Genomic DNA, 18759 nt, shown 5'->3' on the forward strand with positions numbered 1-18759 from the left:
ACATTTTATCGACATGATCTCATGTTTGAATGAGGATATAACACGATCAGTCCACAAGTATTAAAGGAGGGCCTAGTATATGGCAATGTATAGGATAACAGGGAATGCATTTCCAGCTGGAAGACAGTGAGCAAGGAGGCATGGATTTCAGCATGCTTGATTATTCAGTCAAATGTCATAAAATGAGAATTTAGTGATGGTTTTGTGAAAATAAAAATTTATGTTTAAGTGCTTTAATGTAAGCATCAGCCAAAAATATATAAAATTTTTATAAAACCAGAGAAATTCATTACCCTAGCCTAGGTTTTTGTGCAATCATACAACACCTAACTTCATTCTGATTTTTCTTTTTTATCTATTTTCTTTGATCTATTTATTTATCTATTTTCTTTTACTTATTTAACTTTTTCTTTCCTCTATTTTCCAATAACACACATACTCATTTTATTATCCAACCTTCCTCATGCTATTTCCTCCTCTGTATTGAGGCAAAAGGTATTCCATTTACCCTGATTCAAGCTGTATATTAAACAAACATGAACCTATCCTTATGTCCCTGCTTAGGCTTTATTTCTTCAGAAACTTTTCATGAGTTATTATCAGAAATTTTGAGTTTATTCAGTTTATCTTCATCTACATCATACTGTCATACTCTTGAAATTATAAGTATTTCTTTTGTGTGTGAATTTTTGTACCTTCTCTTTAGTATTGGGCTCATTAATCTTTAAGAGATCCACTGTTTTCCTCAAACAAGAAATACATAGTAATATAACTTTTATACCTTTTGGTACTATATTTACAAAGTACCAAAATGAGTCATATTATTTTATTTAGGGAATCTCTCATTTACAAGGCACAGATGCACTAAGCCGTGCTACATAAGGGCATAATCAGGGATTTCATGGGACTCTCAGAAGAAGAGTATAGTTGGGAGCTGGGTGCCTCTTGTGTATCGTATGCTCTCTCTCCCTGCCTATGCCTTTCTTTTTTAATTTAATTAATTAATTTGCTTGTTTATTTGTTATCTTTGGCTGTGCTGGGTCTTCATTGCTGCTCTCAGGTTTTCTCTAGTTGCGGTGAGCAGGGGCTACTCCCTAGTTCCAGTGTGTGGACTTCTCTTTGAGGTGGCTTCTCTTGTTGCAGAACACGAGCCTCTAGAGTGCAGACTTAGTAGTTCTGTACACAGGATTAGTTGCCCTGTGGCATGTGGGATCCTCCCAGACCAGGGATCGAACCCATGTCCCCTGCACTGGCAGGTGGATTCTTAACCACTGGACCACAAGGGAAGTCCCTCCCTGCTTGTTTCCAGGTCCTTCTCTCTTGTGACTTTCTGCTTCTCTTTGTGTGTGTGTTGCCTTTTATTACCTTCTCTGTGTCTGTACAATAAGCTGCGTTTCAGTTCAGTTCAATCACTCAGTCGTGTCTGACTCTTTGTGACCCCGTGGACTGCAGCATGCCAGGCCTCCCTGTCCATCACCAACTCCCAGAGTTTACTCAAATTCATGTCCATCGAGTTGGTGATGCCATCCAACCATCTCATCCTCTGTTGTCCCCTTCACCTCCCACCTTCAATCTTTCCCAGCATCCGGGTCTTTTCCAATGAGTCAGTTCTTTGCAGTAAGTGGCCAAAGTATTGGAGCTTCAGCTTCAGCATCAGTCCTTCCAATGAATATTCAGGACTGATTTCCTTTAGGATGGACTGGTTGGATCTCCTTGCAGTCCAAAGGACTGTCAAGAGTCTTCTCCAACACCAAAGTTCAAAAGCATCAATTCTTTGGCACTCGGCCTTTTTTACAGTCCAACGCTCTCATCCATACGTGACTACTGGAAAAACCATAACTTTGACTAGATGGACCTTTGTTGACAAAGTAATGTCTCTGCTTTTTAATATCCTGTCTAGGTTGATCATAACTTTTCTTCCAAGGAGCAAGCATCTTTTAATTTCATGGCTGCAGTCACCATCTGCAGTGATTTTGGAGCCCCTCCAAAACAAAATCTGTCACTGTTTCCCCATCTATTTGCCATGAAGTGATGGGACCAGATGCCATGATCTTAGTTTTCTGAGTGTTGAGCTTTAAGCCCACTTTTTCGCTCTCCTCTTTCACTTTCATCAAGAGGCTCTTTAGCTCCTCTTCCCTTTCTGCCATAAGGGGGTGTCATCTGCATATCTGAGGTCATTGATATTTCTCCTGGCAATCTTGATTCCAGCTTGTGCTTCTTCCAGCCCAGAGTTTCTCATGATGTACTCTGCATATAAGTTAAATAAGCTGACAATATACAGCCTTGACGTACTCCTTTCCTAATTTTGAACTGGTCTGTTGTTCCATGTCCAGTTCTAACTGTTGCTTCCTGACCTGCATAAAGATTTCTCAAGAGGCAGGTCAGATTATCTTTAATTTTAAATTCTTAAAATCTCTTTAAGAACTTTCCACAGTTTGTTGTGATCCACACAGTCAAAGGCTTTGGCATAGTAAATAAAACAGAAATAAATGTTTTTCTGGAACTCTTTTGCTTTTTTGATGATCCAACGGATGTTGGTAATTTCATCTCTGGTTCCTCTGCCTTTTCTCAATCCAGTTTGAACATCTGGAAGTTCACTATTCACATACTGTTGAAGCCTGGTTTGGATAATTTGAGCATTACTTTGCTAGTGTGTGAGATGAATGCAATTGTGCGGTAGTTTGAACATTCTTTGGCGTTGCTTTCTTTGGGATTGGAATGAAAACTGACCTTTTCCAGTCTTGTGGCCACTGCTGAGTTTTCCAAATTTGCTGGCATATTGAGTGCAGCATTTTCACAGCATCATCTTTTAGGATTTGAAATAACTCAACTGGAATTCAAAAGCCCCTTGATGAAAGTGAAAGTGGAGAGTGAAAAAGTTGGCTTAAAGCTCAACATTCAGAAAACGAAGATCATGGCATCCGGTCCCACCACTTCATGGGAAATAGATGGGGAGACAGTGGAAACAGTGTCAGACTTTATTTTTCTGGGCTCCAAAATCACTGCAGATGGTGACGCTTACTCCTTGGAAGGAAAGTTATGACCAACCTAGATAGCATATTTAAAAGCAGAGACATTACTTTGCCAACAAAGGTTCGTCTAGTCAAGGCTATGGTTTTTCCAGTGGTCATGTATGAATGTGAGAATTGGACTGTGAAGAAGGCTGAGCGCCGAAGAATTGATGCTTTTGAACTGTGGTGTTGGAGAAGACTCTTGAGAGTCCCTTGGACTGCAAGGAGATCCAACCAGTCCATTCTGAAGGAGATTGGCCCTGGGATTTCTTTTGAAGGAATGATGCTGAAGCTGAAACTCCAGTACTTTGGCCATCTCATTCGAAGAGTTGACTCATTGGAAAAGACTCTGATGCTGGGAGGGATTGGGGGCAGGAGGAGAAGGGGATGACAGAGGATGAGCTGGCTGGATGCATCACTGACTCGATGGACGTGAGTCTCAGTGAACTCCGGGAGTTGGTGATGGACAGGGAGGCCTGGCGTGCTGCGATTCATGGGGTCGCAAAGAGTTGGACACAACTGAGCGACTGATCTGATCTGATCTGATCTGAACTGGAATTCCATCACCTCCACTAGCTTTGCTCCTAGTGATGCTTCCTAAGATCCACTTGACTTCATATTCCAGGATGTCTGGATTTAGGTGAGTGATTACATCATCATGATTATCTGGGTGGTGAAGATCTTTTTTGTACAGTTCTTATGTGTTATTCTTGCCACCTCTTCTTGATATCTTCTGCTTCTGTTAGGTCCATAGCATTTCTGTCCTTTATTGAGCCCATCTTTGCATGAAATGTTCCCTTGGTATCTCTAATTTTCTTGAAGAGATCTCTAGTCTTTCCCATTCTATTGTTTTCCTCTGTTTCTTTGCATTGATCACTGAGGAAGGCTTTCTTATCTCTCCTTGCTATTCTTGTGAAATCAAATTTGGCAGCAAAGCCACATCTCCTGGGCTTCAGTCTTGCTCTCCCAGCTAGTGATCTCACTAGCTGTGTGACCTTGGATAAGTTTCTTAATGCCTGTGAGCCTTGGTATTCTCATCAGTAGAATGGTGGTGGTGGGGAGTTGTTTAATATAGTAAAAACTTCATGGGATAAATAAACTGAGAAACCCACCATGTGAAACACATTGTAAGTACCATATCAATGGTGATTCTTATGATTTATACACTTGACTTTCATTTCCTCATTGTTTCAGCTTGCCGGTGAACCCGCATGTGGGTCCTGATGCTTTCTACAAGATGACTCTGACCCTGTTGCTAACTCAATCCCACATCCTCAACAAAGGAATCTCTTAGGCATAGCTCATCTTTTTAAGCTGGGCCACATTGGCATTGGTTCCTAGCAGGCCAGGGAATTGACTGCCTTTTAGGCAAATGCCTTGCTGTGGGCCAACGCCATTTACAGTGTCAGGGGACATTCAACTTTAAGGGATCCAATATGTTCTTCTTTTGTGTGCTGTTTCTCAAGGACTCTCTATTCCTTATCAGTTCCTGGGAAACAGGAACGAGCAGTGCCTCATGCAGTTCTCAGGACTGAGATCATGAGAGGGGGCACCTGCTTGGATTCCTTTCAGTGACTCCCTTCAATGACCTTTTCAGTGATGCCCCTCTTACTCAGGATATTGAATGGTTTCTGGCCCTTTGAAGATTGTTATTTGCTTGGCTTTGTGTTTGCTCAATTTTTTTACTGCCTAAAACTGCCTTGTATGAAGATACATAAACATACATTTCTGCAAATAAAGCACCCTTGTTTCACTCGAGACTTGGGTCTCCTGCGTCCCTCTTCTCGTCGACTCCAGTCCCCAGTCCCGGTTTACAAAGACCGTGACAGTACAGGAGGCGGGGGTGGAATCCATGTACACAACACAGGCGCTGTCTCTCATCAAATATTGCCAGTCAGTTTTCCAATTTCCGACAGAAGAGAGGAGGGGAAGTGGACACCCTTAAATGAGCATTGGCTAAAGACGTAAGTAAATATGTTTATGGAAACATTGCTTGGCTTTTTAGTGAGTTTTAATAAATTGAATCATGATTTTCCTTGGCTTTATAACCTTAAAAATATAATTCATGGGCTTTTTACCATTATAAACATGAATATTTTCTTGGGGGAGATTGGGCACATGTGTATGTATGGCTGAGTCCGTTCCCTGTTCACCTGAAGCTATCACAACATCATTAATAGGTTATACCCCAATGCAAAATGTTTTGGGTGTTAAAAAAATTTAATAAAAAAACTGAAAAAAATAAACATGGATCCTTTCAATCTGGTAAAGACATGACACTGCACAGTGCTGTAAAAGGAGCACAAAGCTGGGAGTCAGGAGATTTGGATGAATTCTGGCTCCTGCCCCAGCCACTGCCTAGTTCTGGGCAATGCATGATATCTCCCTGAGCATCACTTTCTTCTTCTGCTAATAGGGACCAAAAAAAATCCATCACACAGAGTGTACAATATCAATTATTATTATAAATATACTGCTTTACAAGGCGTAGCTTCTGTGGGTAGTACCTTTACTTGAAAAACTCAGCATCAGACCTCAGAAATATAAAGTATGTCATGATCACAATAGATAAAAAGTCTTTTTTAATGTCTGTATTTGGCAGATTCAAAAGGCTAGCAGCACAGAAGAAGAAAAAAAATCAATGGTACAGTGAAGATAACAATGAACCGTAAATGATATGGAAGAACAGCAGTCAATACTAAGCAGGAAATAATAAAATTCCAGCAGTTTCCCTAGATCAAAACCTTAGGCCTCATGAAAGAAAGAGGGAAACAATTTTGAAAATTTTGAATATATTATTGGGCTCAGGTAGAGCAGCGCTCACTCTTACCAATCTCACTTTAAAAATTGCCGGGTTAACTTACTTTCTCACGTTCACATTGTGTATTAGTAGCTCAAGTATAGTCACGCGTAGGATTCTGATGGAAGCCCAGCTTGTGCTAACTGGCTGAGTGACCAAACCCTAACCCTAACCCTAATCCTTTGGGTGGTACAGATAGCCCCCTTCCCGAAATACTCTTCTAATAGACTGACCAGTTCTGTAGTATTGATTTTCCTTGAGAAGACCCACACTAGCTAGACTTAGGAGTTGTGTTTTGTGGAAGACGTAACTGAGAAATGCCAACAATTTTCATTTCACAAATATCCCTGAGAGAATAGACTATTATTTGTAGAACAAATTCACATTGAGCAACTCACACTTTCATCTTTAAAATGGGGATAATAGGATGCCTTGTAACCATGTTCTTCATAGGTTTGAGTGAGCATATATGTATGAAGACCGTATAAGTATTAACTCCTATTATGTTAACTAAATGAGAGAAAAGGTCTGGAAATGGAATCATTTCTTAGTAAGGGTGTGTGTGTGTGTGTGTGTGTGTGTGTGTGGTGTGTAGGGGACAGCCAAAAGACATCGTGAGAACATTAGGGCTGAAAAGAGTACGGGTGTTAGAAAATAATATGGAGAGAGCGCCCAGAAGAATGATGGGTGTCAATTATTAATCTTCCTTCTCACAAATTTTCACAGAATCATCCAGCCACTGAATAAAGCCCCTTTACCACTTTAGCTGCCAGAGAGGGGTTAGGGTAAATCTTCTCTCTCATCTTATGGTCCACTAATCATTTTGTTTGTCAGTAGGGGAGTTTTCTATTCCCCTAGTTAGTTATTTTCTCTTCTAATTCCATTAATTTAAGAAAACTTTTTGGATTAAGCTATAGGAGTATGCAGGCTGTTCAGCGTCTCTCTTATGTCCAAGTAGGAAAATCTCATACAAGTTCCTCAAAGAAACAGTGACAGAAGTAAACGCTTTATTCTGGGGATGTTAATTTCACTGCTCAGCTTGTACGTTGTATTAAACAGAAAACATAAGTGGCTGAAAAGGATGAGCTGAGAACTGAGTTCCCACAGATTTACCCTCACATCTACCACATTATACACTGATCGTCCTGTAACCACTTAGAATTCATACTTTTCTTCTTGATATGACTTTTACAAAGATGACAGCACAGTGAATTACTTAGAATTGAGTTTACTAGTAGTTTCTGCTTTCAATAAAACTCCAGTGAAAATGCTTTAGTAAAGAAAGCTCATTTTCCTCTCCCATTAATGCCTGTATATAGGCATCCCATGGCTGAGAGGCCGGCTTTCTGCTTTTTAAAGTGCTCAAGAACCCAGATGCCCATCTTGGTTCTCCTCCATCCAGGGTCTCCATTTCTCAGGTCATGCCGCCATGTCCCCACCCAGACATCGTGATGAGAAATTGGAGAAGGGCATGTTCTCATCATTTAAGAACCCTTCCTGGTGCCTCACATCCCACTGGCCAGACTTAATCACAAGGGTAAGCTTATCTGTAAGGGAAACTGAGAGCTACACTTTTTATTTTGTACAATGATGTGCCCAGGAAGAAGCGAGACCAGTTATTTGGGGACAAATAGCAGCCTTCGCCTCCTGGGTCTAGGCTGACTATGAGTCAACCTGTAAAAAAAAGGAACAATGTAACATACACTTAAATGCTCATCTAAGTATCTCAGGGACATCTCCAATTGCTCGGTTTCTTAGAATATAGTATTTAATTAATTATCATGAAAGAAACTCTTTTATTTAAATCAATGAATTAGGATTTCAAGCCAAGAGGATATAATTTAAGTGATCTTGGCTTCCTAAACCCCTATTTGTTAAATTCCCGTAACAAATTCCACACAGGATATGAGGTGAGTGCCTGACTGGGAATTAATTTCATTCTGAGCTGAAATAAACAGCAGGAAATCTAGTTCTATGGTATGGACACTCAGTGTCAGGTCACAAGCTATTAATTTCCCTCATTGAACTTTGTGTGTGTGTTCTCCATGGCTCAGTTGTGTCTGACTCTTGTGACTCCATGGACTGTAGCCCTTCAGGATCCTCTGTTCATGGGACTTTCCAGGAAAGAATACTGGAGTGGGTTGCCATTCCCTTCTCCAGGGGATCTTCCTGACTCAGGGATCGAATCTGCCTCTCCTGCATTGGCAGGCAGATAATACTTCATTCTGAACTTTGACTTAAAAAAAAAACAAACAAATAAGCCACTTGCTTTGCGCTTCACTCAGTGGGTCCTGTTGGGCCAAAGTTCTCATCATTCCTTTGGGGGACAATTGCCCTAAGCCTTTCTCTGAGGTCATGTCAGCTTCTGTTCCTGATGTCCACTCACACATCCAGCTCTGTGTTCACTGGACTTCTCAGTACTGTGTACTTGGTACTGACACACTCAGGGCTGAGCCATTGTGCCACTCTAGGCCTCTGGGCACTGCGTGGAGCTTTCTGGACTGCTTGTCCCACTGGTGTGTTTTAATCATATAGGTTTCTGCTTCCTTCTTCCAGCCTCTTCCAGGAAGCCGATGACTTCATATGCCTAATGACCCAGATGAAAAATGAGAGGCTTCATGACTCACTCAAAGTCCTACTTGCATGATGTAAAAGCAAAACAAAACTCTTATACACTTGCCATCAGGCTTCCCTGGTGGCTCAGATGATCAAGAATCTGCCTGCAATGCAGGAAACCTGGGTTTGATCCCTGGGATGGGAAGATTGGAGTAGGGAATCTGCTACCTACTCCAGTATTCTTGCCTGGACAATCCCATGGACTGAGGAGCCTGGCAGGCTATGGTTCATGGGTTGGCAAAGAGTTGGACATGACTGAGCAACTAACATTTTCACTTCTTGGGCTTCCCAGGTGGCACCAGTGGTAAAGACCTCACCTGCCAATACAGGAGACATAAAGAGACGCAGGTTTGATCCCTGGGTTGGGAAGATCACCCAGAGGAGGGCATGGCAACCCACTCCAGGATTCTTGCTTGGAGAATCCCATGGACAGAGGAGCCTAGTGGGCTATCATCCACAGGGTTGCAAAGAGCTGGACACGACTGAAGCAACTTAGCACACACACACGTCATTCATTGTAGAGACACAGTTCAAGATGGAAGACTTGACAGTGGGAGGACACTGCTTATGGTGGCTGCAGCTACAAATTAGATTTAGAGCCGAGAGATAACACAGTGTGAAAGGATTCCCCACAGGAGCAAACGTGCACGCTGTCAGAATTCACCACCCTGGAAACGAACACCAGACACCCTTGAGAGTATCAGCGATCCAGATCAGGATGAGAAGCGTCACTTTCCCAGTAAGCCAGAAATGCCTTCTTGGCTTGACAATGGCTTAGGAAAATGATCCTCTAACTTGCTCTTCACAGATATTCAAAAGAAAATATACCTTTCTTTCAGAAAAGCATCTCTTGGGGCATAGGGAAGAAGAGTTCAGGCTTTGGATTCAGGCAGATCTTAGTGAGTCCTGACTCTCTCTCTAATCAGCTATGTTACTTTGGGAAACCTGCATTATCTCCTCAAACCTCAGTTTTCTCATCTCTAAAATGGGTATATTAGTAGTACTTATAAAATTATTGTGTAGAGAAAGGAAATAATTCATTTAAGTACTTAGTATACTATCTATGCATTGCATGCCCTTAATGCATGCATGCTAAGTCACTTCAGTTGTGTCCGGCTCTTTGTGACCCTATGGGCTGTAGCCCGCCAGGCTCCTCTGTCCATGGGATTCTCCAGGCAAGAATACTAGAGTGGGTTGACATTCCCTTCTCCAGGGGATCTTCCCAACCTAGGGATCAAACCCATATCTCTTGCATTGTGGGTGGATTCTTTACCATCTGAGCCACCAGGGAAGCCTGAATGCCCTTAATAAATATCAGCTTATAAAACTAGGAAAGATACCACCATAACTACAAGTTCATTGCTGTCTTTAAAATGAGCAGGTGGGGAATCATGCATTAGATTAAAAAAAATAGTATGATTCTTCATCACAAACGAATTTGACTTAGAAAATAACAACTCTCCTCCTTCAGTTTTATCAAGATACACTTGACATACAGTTCTGTGTAAGTATAAAGTATACAGCATAATAATTTGACTTACATATATCATGAAATGATTACCACAATAAGTTTAGTTAACATTCATCATCTCAAATAGATACAAAAGAAAGAAAAGGAAATTTTTTGTGTGTGATGAGAACTCAGGATCCACTTTCTTAATTTGCATGTATAATGTTGAGCAGTGTCCACTATAGTCATCATATTATACATGACACCCCTAGCATTTATTTATCTTATAACTAGAAGTTTGTGCGTTGTGACTACCTTCATCAGTTCCCTCTCTTCTGAACCCTGTCTCTGATAACCACAAGTCTGATCTCTTGGAAATATTGTGATTCTTAGCATGTTCTGCCATTAGACTATCCTGAACACTGTGGGGTTTATATTGTAGTTTTATAAGTGGTGAGAAGTTGAGGGACTAGTACTCAAGGTTCATAAAGGAAACCAGGGAGGGGTGCTCTGGAATATTTGCATAATTATTACTCCACCTAAACCCCAATTCTAATCTCCAAAATCTTGCTTTAAGCTTGTTGTGATTGCTTTGATTTCTGGGATGACTGGCTATTACCATACCTGTTTCAAGCAGGTGAAACCTGAAATGGTCTTGCTTCATTTGACAAAGCAGAGAGATGCAGTTCTCACCTCGTACTTCAAACAGGCATCAGGTAAAGCTTTGCCATGCACAGAGCCGTCTGTGGCTCCATAGATCTATAGCCTCCATTGTGTTAGAAATGCAGTTTTTGGCCCCACCCCAAGCCAGCTGACTTAGAATCTGTTTCTCTTTTTTCTCTTGTTTTAATTGAAGCAGAGTTGATTCATAATATTGTTAGTTTCTGGTATACAGAAAATCATTCAGTTATATACACATATATACGTGTGTGTGTGTGTGGGTGGGTGTTAGTCTCTCAGTCATGTCTGATTCTTTGTGACCCCATGGACTGTAGCCTGCCAGGCTCCTCTGTCCATGGGGATATTCCAGGCAAGCAAACTACAGTGGGTTGCCATTCCCTTCTCTCTATATATATATTTTTAGATTATTTTCCATTACAAGCTATTACAAGATATTGAATATAATATCTGTGCTATGTAGTAAATCCTGATTGTTTACCTATTTTATGTATATCATTTTGGGTCTATTAATCCCCTACTCATAATTTATCTCTCCTCCACCCCTTTGGTAACCAAGTTTGTTTCTATGTCTGTGAGTCTACTTCTGTCTCGTATACAGATTCATTTGTATTATTTTTTAGATTCTTTGCATAAATGATATCATACCATATTTGTCTTTCTCTGTCTTACTTCACTTAGTATGATAGTCTCTAGGTTCATTCATGTTACTGCAAAATCCTCACAGAAGCACTGAGATGAAGACTATTTAACATCGTGTATTTCATTTACATTTTAGAAAGTTACACAGAGTGATGGACCTCACTATCTGTTTCAGTGTTTGTTAAAACTCGCATTTTCCCTAATTCCGCCTTCTCTCCTATTCAATAGTTACGACCTCTCGTCTCAGCTGTAGTGAGAAAGTAACATCACTATGTAAATCACTATCTCCCATACTTCGCCTGAGCTGGTATAGTGGTAAAGCTCACAAACCTTGGCTTTCCAGGTGGCGCTAGTGGTAAAGAACCTACCTGCCAGTGCAGGAGATGCAAGAGACGAGGGTTCAATCCCTGGCTCAGGAAGATTGCTTGGAGGAGGGCATGGCAACCCACTCCAATATTCTTGCCTGGAGAATCCCATGAACACAGGAGCCTAGTGTGCTACAGTCCATAGGGTCACAATGAAGTGACTTAGCACGCACGCCACAAGCCTTGCGTTCAGAGAGATGGAGATTAAGTTCCATCTCTGCCGCTTACTTCTGTGAAAAGCAGAGTAAGTCAGTGTTCTCATCTGTATGGGCATACTAAATGGTTATTTCCCCTTTTTATCTGTCAATGACTGTCACAGCTTTGGGGTCAGATACAAAGCTCTGTAGGATCAGTTCATTTCCTAAGGAAGCCTGAGAGACTATCTCAGATTAGCCTCTACCTGAGTCAGAATATTTAGAATTTATGCAACTAAACTCACCTGTTGATTTCCATTTTTAAGATGAGAACAAATTTTTCATTTTTCATTGCTCAAGCCCATTATATTGACTCAACCAAGACTGAGTGCCCTGCATGTGCCCAGCACGGTCCTAGTGACAGGGACACCACACGGGGCGAGGCAACGGCAGCCACTACTCTCAGGGACCTTACAGTCTAGAAATAGCTGTGCAAATTGCAAATGTGTTTGTGAGACGTTATTACAACATTCACCATCCCTTTTTGTTTCAGGTAAACTTCTATAGGGCATGTGTGTGCTTAGTCTCACAGCTGTGTATGACTCTTTGTCACCCCATGGACTGTAGTTCACCAGGCTCCTCTGTCCATGGGATTCTCCAGGCAAGAATACTGGAGTGGGTTGCCATGCCCTCCTCCCGGGGATCTTCCCAACCCAGGGGTCAAACCCAAGTCTCCTGCATTGCATAGCTCCCTGCATTTATACAACTTTTATTTGAGCATCACAAACACTGAACTAGAAGATGAAAAGACAAAAAAAAAAAAAGGAAAAAAACCATGGTGCCATTATCCATTATTATCATTCATTATCATCCATAGGGTTTATGAGAGCTGTTAAGTTTTGAAACTCAGGAAAAAATAAAACACAAGTGTAACGTTACTTTTTCCAGGTCATTCTCTTACTATATGGAACAACTTAGAGGTATCCAACACTATTGACCTTACACTGCCTCAGATTTTAAGGACCTAGAAAAGACTGACTACATTTATCCTCATTCAGCTTTGCAAAATAAAAGCCAAAGGTGCACCATCACTTAAAATGCATATGTTTGGCTTCCACAAAAAATATTTCAAATGCCTAAAACTGGCATTACCACTTTTTTTTTCTGTTTAAACAATGGCTAGCTAGCTCTTAACTACATTACACACACATATTGCATGCATGCATTTTTACATGTAATGGAGATGGACAGCAGAACGAAGGGTTCAAGCCTCAGAGCTCCCAAAAGGGCTTAATGACCCTTGTTACCAAGTACTACTTCACCATTACTTTGAGTAAATTTACTGGGACCCAATGTTATTTTTTCCCCTTCAATATGAACAATCCCTGGTTGGATGAGGCCAGTTACAAATTCAAATATCTTCATTATATCTCAATATCAAACTAATTCTAAAATTGTTCCATATATGAAGACATGATTATAACCAATCACTGAGGTAGCACTTGGAAGATTAGTCTTCCTTCACCTGAAATTTTGCTCCATTTGAAGGTGGAGATGAACAGCAGATGGAAGGTTCAAGCCTGGAAATTCCTAAAAGGGCTTAATAACACTTGTTTTCATCAACAATGAAAGTCCCAGACATATTTTCCTTATGAGAAGTTGAAGCTGAAATGTATGCCCTAAATTGTAATACTTCTTTCTTCAGCCATGACCTTCCTATTGATGTACTCAAAAAGAAAGCCAAAAGTTAGAAATGGGTTGTTGTTCCCTGTTCTTAGTAAGTTCTTAATAACAGTGGAAAATGTGCTCCCAAATGTAATTTGGAAAGTAATTTCCTGAAAAGAAGTAAACAGGCCTTTAACAATAAGCTGGTGTAAACGAAACTCTTCTTGAACCTGAGTTACAGTTTCACTTTTTTTTCCATCTTCATAGGAGTTAACAGATCTTCTGAGGTTCTGCTGTAGATTTATTCCTGAGAAGTAGGATTGAAATATTGTGAAATAAAACCCCAAACAGCATATTTTGAAACCAGGACACTATTTGAAAGCTTTTTTTCCCTCTCCTAAAGAAGAATTCATTAAGGTATTCTTCTCCTAAAGAATACCTTAATGAAACAAATGTGTTCTTTTTTTTTTTTTTTAAACTTTACAATATTGTATTAGTTCTGCCAAATATCAAAATGAATCCGCCACAGGTATACCCGTGTTCCCCATCCTCAACCCTCCACCCTCCTGCCTCCCCTCCCCTCCCTCTGGGTCGTCCCAGTGCACCAGCCCCAAGCATCCAGTACCGTGCATCGAACCTGGACTGGCGACTCGTTTCATACATGATATTATACATGTTTCAATGCTATTTTCCCAAATCTCCCCACCCTCTCCCTCTCCCACAGAGTCCGTAAGACTGATCTATACATCGGTGTCTCTTTTGCTGTCTTGTACACAGGGTTATTGTTACCATCTTTCTAAATTCCATATACAGAGTGAAGTAAGCCAGAAAGAAAAACACCAATACAGTATACTAACGCAAATGTGTTCTTTTAATCAATTAGAATCGTAGTCTTTTTTTTTTTTTTTTTGAGCTATGGAGCAAAGATTTTATTTATTTATTTTTTTTTCCTCTAATTTTATTTTATTTTTAAACTTTACATAATTGTATTAGTTTTGCCAAATATCAAAATGAATCCGCCACAGGTATACATGTGTTCCCCATCCCGAACCCTCCTCCCTCCTCCCTCCCCATACCATCCCTCTGGGCCGTCCCAGTGCACCAGCCCCAAGCATCCAGCATCATGCATCGAACCTGGACTGGCAACTCGTTTCCTACATGATATTTTACATGTTTCATTGCCATTCTCCCAAATCTTCCCACCCTCTCCCTCTGCAACAGAGTCCATAAGACTGTTCTATACCTCAGTGTCTCTTTTGCTGTCTCGTACACCGGGTTATTGTTACCATCATTCTAAATTCCATATATATGCGTTAGTATACTGTACTTATGTTTTTCCTTCTGGCTTACTTCACTCTGTATAATAGGCTCCAGAATCGTAGTCTTTTAATCATCGTTTTTCTTACTTTGTCTCCCTCTAGTGCTCAAAGTGAAAAGTGCATGGAGAACTTTCTAGGGAGATATCCAACCCAAATGAATTTGTTCAATTTAAAAGGAATTGGGTACATGTGGAATCTATAAAAATGGTATGCAATGCTCAGTTGCTTCAGTCATGTCTGACTCTGCGAACCCATGGACTGTAGACTTACAGGCTTCTCTGTCCTTAGGATTCTCCAGGCAGGAATACTGGAGTGGGTTGCCGTACCCTCTTCCAGAAAAATGGTATAGATGATCTTATTTGCAAAACAGAAATAGAGACACAGATACAGAGAACAAATGTAGGGCACCAAGGGGCAAAGGGGATGGGGTGAAATGGGATTGACATATATACACTACTATCTATAGAACGGATAGCTAACAAGAATGTACTGGATAGCACAGGGAACTCTACTCAGAGCACTGTGTGGCCTAAATGGGAAGGAAACCCAAAAAAGAGGATATATATATATATACATATATATAAAATTCACTTTATGTACATAAGAAACTGACACAGCAGTGTAAAGCAACTATACTCCAATTTTTTTTTTTTTTTGTATGATGATTGACTCTCATTTTCTTTAGAAACTGGATGTTGTTGTCCCTGTTAAGATGATGTGTGGACCATAGTCCTGAATCCCCTTTACCTCCATAACTCACTAGCTACTGAACTCCTCAATTCCTGCTCATACTCAGCTTTCAAGGGATCGCACCTAAGTATATCTGTTTTTACATCGTTGACCAGGTCTTGGTATTTTGTCTGAATTTAGTCAACATTCAGAAAACTAAGATATGGCATCCAGTCCCATCACTTCATGGCAAATAGATGGGGAAACAGTGGCTGACTTTATTTTTCTGGGCTCCAAAATCACTGCAGATGGTGATTGCAGCCATGAAATTAAAAGACGCTTACTCCTTGGAAAGAAAGTTATGACCAACCTAGACAGTATATTAAAAAGCAGAGACATTACTTTGTCTACAAAGGTCCATCTAGTCAAGGCTATGGTTTTTCCAGTGGTTATGTATGCATGTGAGAGTTGGACTGTGAAGAAAGCTGAGCACCAAAGAATTGATGCTTTTGAATTGTGGTGTTGGAGAAGACTCTTGAGAGTCCGTTGGACTGCAAGGAGATTCAACCAGTCCATCCTAAAGGAGACCATTCTGGGTGTTCACTGGAAGCTGAAACTCCAATACTTTGGCCACCTGATGCGAAGAGCTGACTCACTTGAAAAGACCCTGATGCTAGGAAAGATTGAGGTCAGGAGGAGAAGGGGACGACAGAGGATGAGATGGTTGGCTGGCATCACTGACTTGATGGAAATGGATTTGGGTGGAATCCGGGAGTTGGTGATGGACAGGGAGGCCTGGCATGCTGTGGTTCATGGGCTCACAAAGAGTCGGATATGACTGAGTGACTGAACTGAGTGACACTACAGATTACAATGATGTGCAGGCATTAGGCTCAAGTTGGAACAATTTTTATCTTAGAGGTTAAAAAAATCTACTTATAGGTTAAAAAAAGAAACTATAGGCTTAATACAGTCAAATTTTCACTTTATAATGCCCTACCTTTATAGCAACTTTTCAAAAGGCAAATTGGATTAATATTTGGATTCCAGGGGTCAAGCACTCCATTTTGACCCAAAGACAATATCCTTGTCATATTTCTAGTCGTTCTTGAGCGTCTGAGGAAAGAGAAGTCTAACTTTCCCCTGTCTTAAAAAAGAGAAAAATAAATGATCAGGGTTTGCTACCATAGCAAGAGCTAGTCCTATGGATGAGAATTACTACCTTGTCGGTATTCTAAACAAGGAAGAATATGCTTTTTGGTCACTCTGGGCTTGTAATCCAGAACTGTGATTCAGAGCCATTTAATGTTCCTTTTGGCAGGCGGCCAAAGAATATTTTGGTAGTTTTTCTAGGGTTTGGTGATCTCAGAGTTTAGACTGGACAACTTCCCACAATGACAGGTCCATTAATCAGAGAATCTTGGCGTGACAACCAGCCAGGGTTGGTTTTGTTGTCTTCTCAGTAAAGAGGGTACTGGACAGGCCAGCAGGGACACGTGCAGATGCTCTGCGAGCTTGACAAACCCTCACCTTCTGTGGTCTCACATATATGGTATGTGACCAGATACCTCAACTTCATCCTCCTCGCCTCTTTTCCAGCAGATGGTACAATCAGGTGAAACGATAAAATGGCATATTTCAGATTTCAGCCAACCATCTCAGCTGGTAGGTTTTTAAAGGTCAAGATGGAGCTGTGGTGCAGTAGCAACATCCAGGGTATTTAGAATTAGACCAGGGGAAACTAAGATGAAGTAAACCTGGATGAGAAGATTTTCTCTGGCTTTGTCTTAAAGACAGTTGGCAATAATCTTTACAGGAGGGTGTGTATTTATCTGCTTTGGCATGGCTTTTGTTCTACTTCTCCTGGAGCCCCACCTTTCATTTGGGGTAATATTTAATCTGATATCTCTGATGGCTGTGCTGATGCTGCTCACAGTGACAAATTAGCTAGTCAAACTGGGTCATTTGAATTTTTGGCATCAATTAGAAAAATAATATCCAAATTATTGCTCTGTAGTTCAAAATGCTGGTTGTTATGTTGAGACAACCATAAGGCAATCTGAACAGTGAAAAATTTTGGTAGCTCATTTGTTCAGAACTCAGCAAAGTGAACTTTAGCATAAAATATCAATGAATATTTCAACTCTTTTACCCGTTAGCACCAGCTTCACTTTTTATGTGAAAGAACAAATATGAAAGGCAACAATTTAGGATCTTCAACTATTGCTTGACTATAGACCCCAAATCTAAGATGGAAGTATTCAAGAGGAGCTAATTCTTTTTTTTTAATTTATTTATGTCTTTGGAGGATAATTACTTTACAATATTGTGATGGTTTTTGCTATACATCAACATGAATCGGCCATGGGCATATGTGTCCCCTCCATCCTGAACGCCCCTCCCAAGGAACTAATTCTTAATGTAAAACTACAGCAGTCAAGTGCAGGGGTTGGGAAGTAAACAAGATTGAGGTTAAAACCGTGCTCTACCATTTACTAGATAGGAGAACTCTCTAAGGCTAAACACTCTATGAAATTAAGGGTTTTTCTTCCTTTTATGCCATTTTGCCTTTCTCAACTAGCAAATTTCCTGAAACATAATAAAAGTTCAAATATATTTGGTGACTATATGAGTGTTAAAGTTTAATTTTTTTTTTTCTGTGCATGAAAATTCTTTTTGAGTTAGTGGCTCTTTGCTCTTTGCTGAAGATCAGTTGGGTTCCATAGTGCATTGTATGCTCGAGAAGATGAAATCTTCTTAGAAATTCAATATTCCTTGCTTCCTGTTTCCTGTTCGCATATTGAGGGTGCCAATGAAATTGCTTCTGAACCTCCTTTCTTACTGATTGGTTAAATGAAGTCAGAGATATATCTAATATTAATTGTTTTATAACATTTAATGAATTAAGGAACTCTCAGCATTCAGAGCCTGTAAAGGGAGGAGTCATTGAAGCTGAGAACCAATGTGTGTATGTGTGTGTATGAGAGTGAGGGGAGAGAGAGAGAGAGAATTATTGGCAGCCCACTAGGAGTATTTCTTTTTAAAACTGACTGTGCTCTCTTTATCCATTTCATTTTTTCACCACCACATAAATAAAAATATGCAGTTGTACCTTAAAATGCATGTTGCTAAGTGAAAGAAGCTGGTTTAAAATGGCTATGTACTATGATTCCAACTATATGCCACTCTGAAAGAGGCAAACTATAGGGAATTAAAAACAAACAGAAAAATCATTGGTTGCCAAGGGTTTGTGGCCAGAAGAGGGAGAGTAAGTAGATGGCACACAGGGGATTTTTAAGGCAGTGAAAGTACTCTTTCTGATGTGTAATGGTGGGTACAAGACATTCTACATTTGTCTAAATCCATAGAGTGGCTCAACACAGTGTACTCCTGTAAGCTGTGGGCTTTAG

The 18759-nt window shown here is 40.5% G+C and overlaps 1 long non-coding RNA gene across 4 annotated transcripts in view; it reads left to right on the forward strand.

The window, feature by feature from the left end:
- LOC147361772 (uncharacterized) overlaps positions 1–4340 on the forward strand; it is a 117846-nt gene extending 113506 nt beyond the window's left edge. For all 4 annotated transcript variants that reach the window (XR_015138245.1, XR_015138246.1, XR_015138247.1 and 1 more), the window contains 2 exons: positions 3588–3651; positions 4206–4340. This is a non-coding gene — a long non-coding RNA (uncharacterized LOC147361772). The remainder of the gene's footprint in view (positions 1–3587; positions 3652–4205) is intronic.
- Positions 4341–18759: the final 14419 nt, after the last annotated feature.

Source organism: Bos grunniens, chromosome 12, assembly GCF_055505025.1.
Source record: "Bos grunniens cultivar Pamir isolate PY7600 chromosome 12, Bosgru_T2T1.0, whole genome shotgun sequence".
Lineage (NCBI taxonomy): Eukaryota > Metazoa > Chordata > Mammalia > Artiodactyla > Bovidae > Bos > Bos grunniens.